Here is a 6,000-nt window from a genome sequence, read left to right as displayed (position 1 = left end):
TTTAGTGGCAGTGTTCATCTCTTTACCTGTATGCACCACAGGGACGCAGCTGTTTGCTCAGAGGTGTGTTACTACAGACAGCACGATAACACAACCATACCCACCATTCGCTGTTGTTTTGAGGAAAATGGTAGGATTAAAGATTTGAATTTTTCCTAAAGTGAGACCAAAGAGCAGCTTGCTGGCATTTAATGACACCCATTCCCATGCCACTGTGTGTGTTGATTGCAGTTTTGCCTGCAAAACCATGGGTAGGTTTAAAAGTTTGCAACAGGTGTTTTCATGGAAGTGTTTTTCATGGAGCCTTTCACCTCTGGGGTGGCTGGAAAGTGGGGGTTTCGGGTACAGCAACCAATTTCTGCAGCAGAGAACGGCGGGCCCCGTTAACCGCACAAATGGCATCACCTGCGTGCGCGGGCTTGGCCTCCCGGTTTTGCTCCTACCTCAGTCACTAGATCGGGCGGCACAACTAACACCTTCTGCTCACGCACCGGCCCGGCCTGGAAACGCGGGGACGTTACCGGTGGCGAAGGAGTTACAGATACCGCGAGTGCTTGAAAACGCGGGCGAGACCTCACACCGACCCACGGCAGCTGGCGACGACGGGCGGCACGGAAAGAGCCAGCGCCCGGGAAAATGCAGAGCCGAACTGCCCCGAGCCGCTCCGAATTGAGCCGAGCCGCTCCGAATTGAGCCGAGCCGCTCCGAATTGAGCCGAACCGCTCCGAACCCAGCCGAGCCGCTCCGAACCGAGCCGAGCCGCTCCGAATTGAGCCGAGCCGCTCGAACTGATCCGAGTCGCTCCGAATTGAGCCGAGCCACTCCGAACCGAGCCGAGCCGCTCCGAATTGAGCCGAGCCGCTCCGAGCCGAGCCGAGCCGCCTCGAGCCGAACCGAGCCCGCGGCTCAGCGCGGGGCGCAGGCTGCCCCCTGGCGGCGCTCGGCGGCGTGGCGCCGCGCTCGGTTCCTCGGTGCGTCGGAGCCCATTCCCGGTTCTCTCCGCTCCTCCGGTGGACAAAGCCCGTCCCGCAGCCGCCTGAAGTGCCGTCAGGGGCCGCAGAGCTGTTGGGGAGCAGAGGCTGCGAAGGGAGCCCGAAAGCAGTCAGGAAATCTGCCTGTGAGCCAGGCAGGCTCCCACAGCCCTCCCCTTACTCAGTCTTTACGCACACCTCGCAGTCTAGGGAGGGGAATCAGAGAAGGATTGTATGGTCTTTTGTCATCTCTTCTAGTCAGTTTCCATCAGTTTTGAAATCAAAATCTAAACGGCTTGCTGCCCTAAGTGCCTGTGTCCCTGTGAGGATGGTGGTGATGACATTTGCAGCGAGGTCTTGTGTCTGCCTGTGATTTCTCAGGGGACCGTTTTGGGGCTGTTTCCTCAGTATTAGGAAGTAATAATTGCATTCAGGTTCTACACACTATGAAAAAATAACTTCCTTTAGTTATTACACCAAGATAGAATGGAAAATACTTGATGTTTATTTTCAGAGAAGATGGTTACTATCAGGCTAAAGTCAGCCCAGCTATCAGCGTTCAGAGAAGAAATCAAAGTGCCACTTCCAGAAGTCACCTGCCTCTGTTTGATTTGAAATGCCCCTCAAAACTGGGGGACTGTTAGTAATTTGTCACTGTTTATTTAACGAGCAAACCCACTTGCAGTCAGGAAAGCCGCAACTGGGACAGTGGTTAGAGCCGGGGGGGCTGGAGGAGGTTTGTCCCTGTCTGTGCTCAAACCCACTCAGATCATAGGAATGAGTCACCTGGAACTGAGGATCATTCCTTTGTAACAATGATTTGAGTTTCTGGGTGAGCTGGTGCCTGTGTGTGTGCAAACACCGGGGGTGATGGGAAAAGCAGCACAGTGACAGCTCTGGCTGCTGGCGGTGCCCTGGTTGACAGTGCACATGGAGTCACAGCCAACCTGTGAACAGGCATGAGGCCAACACATCTTGCTTTCTGTGTCTGGCAAAGCTCTATGGTTGTTCTCCAACACAATTACGTGGAAGATCACTTGACCATCTTTAAGAGGAAAGTGGCTGGAGAAGCTCCAAAGTGTGACATGAGTATCTTGCAACCTCTGCAAAAGGCTGGTGTTTTGCAGGAGGTGACCTAATGCCACGTCTGCTCTACAGATCTCAGGGCAGAGATGTTTCATAAGAATATCTCGGAGGTTGTTTCAACTCTGCTGAGCTCCAAACATCCACCTTGGCTGTCTCATAACATGTTTTGGTACAGAAAACTATCCGGTGCCATGACAGGTCTTCCTAACATCACTGTTAACGAGACAAAGCACACTTGCTGTCCAAAGTGGGAAGGATCAGCCAGTTTGCAAAGGAAACTAACGGTGTCAATTATACTATGTCTATGCAAAGTAGGAGGAAAAGCGTGCCCTGCACAGCACTGCTATGGTTAAAAACCATCTCACAAAAAATATGGGAATAGGAATACAATTATCGCATAGAGAAGACTTGTGTACACATCACCACAAACCTGGATGCCAAAGTTAAAAGCACTACCATAAGCAGTTACCACAAAGAGTCTGACACGAATCATCAGCTGTTTAACAATTAGATTATTAGATCAGATTTAACCTAACCCAGGTTAAGGGTTTAGAACTGGAAGATTAAAACCTTCTCTTGTTGGAGATTTTTTTTTTAATAAAGAGCTTGTAGCTGAATGGTAAATAAGGTTTAGACCTGTTAGAAGATTAAGTGTTCTGCTCCGTTCCTAAGCTTATACTTAAGGCAATTAGTAGTTCTCAAGGTCTGAGCAGTAGGGATATGCATGAATTTTCTTAATTCCACTAGCTGAATGAGATTCGAGTGACTTTTGCCTCACATTGTCACACAAACTCTGGTAGGGCTTGCAGTGAGGTAAATCAGCAGTAGTACGAGATTATCCACCAGTGATCCATTAGATTACAGCAGATTAAAACTGTGTAAAAAAATCATAGTAAGAATGGGGTCTGTCTGGATTTTTTTCTTAATTTAATTTGTCCTTTTATTTAAATTTACAGTTTAAATGGATTACGTTTATGAAGAACTAAGTTTATAAAGAAACAAGAATTTACAAACCAGCCCATTTACTCCACATCTACATTATATTTGTTGCTTCTCAGAAAAATGAGGCTTATTGTGCATGGGGTATATGGTGCGACATGTATAGAGACATATATTTCCATGCTGGGACCACAGGCATAAGCATAGACACAACCTCAGTTTTCCCAGGTCAGGATGCTGAGACCATTTATCCTGACTTCCTCCTCTCCAAACCAAGACTTTAATCCCGTGCTTTCCTTTTTTTGTTGCATATATTAATTTCATCACCCTGTGCTCCCACATCCTGAACAAAGAATACAAATCAAGCAGTGTTATCAGGTGATCAGCTGCGACAGACACTGTTATCACACTTGGACCAAGATGGAAGTCACAGGTTGATATCGTGGCAAGATGTCATGAGCTGGATGGCTCCATGTCATACCTTAGCAGAGTCCAGTGTTAATTTGGTGTTCCCGGTGCACAACACTGACATGTTTCGTGGACCAGCAATGTGTCACAGAGCAGAGCACAGCTTAGGAGGTTCTGGATCACATTGTGGTAATGGCCATTTTTGTTTCCCAAATAGTGAACCACAGAGCAATAGCAAATACAGAAAGTGATCATTACCAAGTGGCCTAATTAGGTGTGCCATCTGCTTGTTTAGCTTTACAAATCACTTCATCAATAGGCATTATATCTTGTATAAAGTTCCTACTTCATGTAGTAATGATAATCTAAAAACCCCATCCAGCCTATTGACCTCAAGAAAACGGAATTACATTCTTAGCTTTGCAGCTTGAATTGAAACCCTTAAGTTCTACCATACAGAGAACACACATCCTCTGGTGAGAGTGTCCTTTATCTAGACCCTTAAAGACCCATAGGCAACAAACTACCTGAGGCCAAATTAATGATTTTTCTTGAAAGTGTTTCACCTTTTTAGTTTTTATAATAAGCCATAATTTAACTTCCTACTCATTTGAAATACTGCAAAGAATATTGCTAGTTTCTGCAAATACAGAAATTCCTCCTGCCTGGTTGCTATTCACGCTTCACTTGAAAGGTCTACTAGTCGTTCTGCTATTGTCTCTGAGTGATGTACACAAGGGGAACTGGGTTTTAGTTAAATTCTACTTAAATGTATAACACTTATGATTTCTTGATAACTGTGTTCTGCAAGCTCCTCAAATGAGCATGCAAGCCACTTTATTATGAAGACATGTTTTCATTGCTCTTCAAAACACTTGTGCCTTCAGGAGCACAGATTTATATGGTGAATGGCTCACAAGTTTAAAAAAAAATGGATACCTGCACATTATCCACCAGATTCTTCTCTGGAATGTGTCAGTCAATGCCTCTCATTTGTAGTTTTACAGTCATGTCCCATATTATCAGGAGATCCTGATTAAATTCTCATTAATTTCGGCATCATAGAAAAGGAGCTTCAACATTTCAAGTGGGTGTTAAGTTGCATTAAGTCTTGTGTACTCGTTCCACCTGAATTATTATTCATGCACAAAGATCTGTAAGAGCTTTTTTAAAAAAGTAGGATGTTGCAGCCCTCACTGTAGAACTTGGTGTGTATTTTATTCTCCCCAAGGTGTACATAAGAAAAACACACCCAGCATCATACCGAGGTGGGTTTCTCAGTTCATCCAAAGATTGTCATAAATAGCTTGTCTGCTTGAAGACTCACTCTAAGCGCATTTTTTAACATTTTTTCCTGGGCACAGTTCTGTGCTGTGTCTGGAAATAAGTTTTGCTGTAAAGTGTGTTTTCCCTGGACCAGGAACACAGACGACATGTATTTAAATTTCTAGGCTTAATTGTTTTTAAATTGTGTTTTTAATAAATCTTATTGACTTTGTGTTCTATTTGCCTGTTTAGCTCAGGTTTCTATTTTCTTCTGTCTCGTGCGAAGTGTACTTATATTCCATGGGAAATTAATAAGACAATTTCAGAATTTGTTTCCTGTTATTTTTTTTGTAACCTCTGTTGTAAAGGACAGGAGATAGCAGCCTTCTATCCCAAATACCTACCAAGAATCCTGTCATCTCATATTTTAGGCTACGTGACCCACAACCAAAGAATCAAGATGATAGATGTGTAATAATATGGAATCTTTACTCACCTACATACAGAACATGAACCATTTGAACAGTTTCACTGCTGATTTCAGGATGAGATTGTAATGGGAAGCACTTTTTCTCCTCGATTTCCTGATGGTTCATAAGAACAAACCTGCAAAGAAGAGTGAGAGTGTAAATACAGCATACTGGTTTGCCAATAATACTATATTTATTTACTTTATTTATTCTTTTCTTAATTGTAGTGTAAAAACAGAGTGACTTCCAGTTTACTTGAATCCAAAAATGGTGCACACATCTGGTAGAAATGTAACTTTCTCTACAGTACTTTAATTTTGTGCCAGAGTTTGTTTCTCTAGAACATCTTGATAAGTTGCTTGATTGTGTCATAAAACACTTAAAACTTGTAACACAACAATCTCTGCAACACAAAAATATGTAACCAAAACATGTTGAGATTTTAATGTTTGTACATGGCAGAAAAATCTTACTAATCAGTATCAGTCATGTTATTTGCAAATTCTCTTAAAACTGACCCATAGACACACTTATTTTCTTTTATTGAGTATGCTAAAAAAAAGGCTGTGTATTAATTTTTCAAATCAATATTGACTTTTCTTTTTCTTAAGCTAGGAAAAATGTAATCCATTTCTGTTTGGGAATTATTACCAAGCAAGCTGATGTACTACTGGATGCTGTTAAAGCTTTTCAGTGCAGCAAATATTGCCGATATAATTTCACTGACATATAGATCAGAATAACATAGATAGTTCATAGCCAATTGTTTGAAATACATTTGTGTATGAGCATCTAAGAGAAGTGGGAAATAAAACAAAAGCTTGTAAAACGTGCTGTCAGTGTCTAGATCAGTAAAGAAA

Source organism: Nesoenas mayeri, assembly GCF_963082525.1.
Source record: "Nesoenas mayeri genome assembly, chromosome: 6".
NCBI lineage: Eukaryota > Metazoa > Chordata > Aves > Columbiformes > Columbidae > Nesoenas > Nesoenas mayeri.
This window is presented reverse-complemented; position numbering follows the sequence as displayed.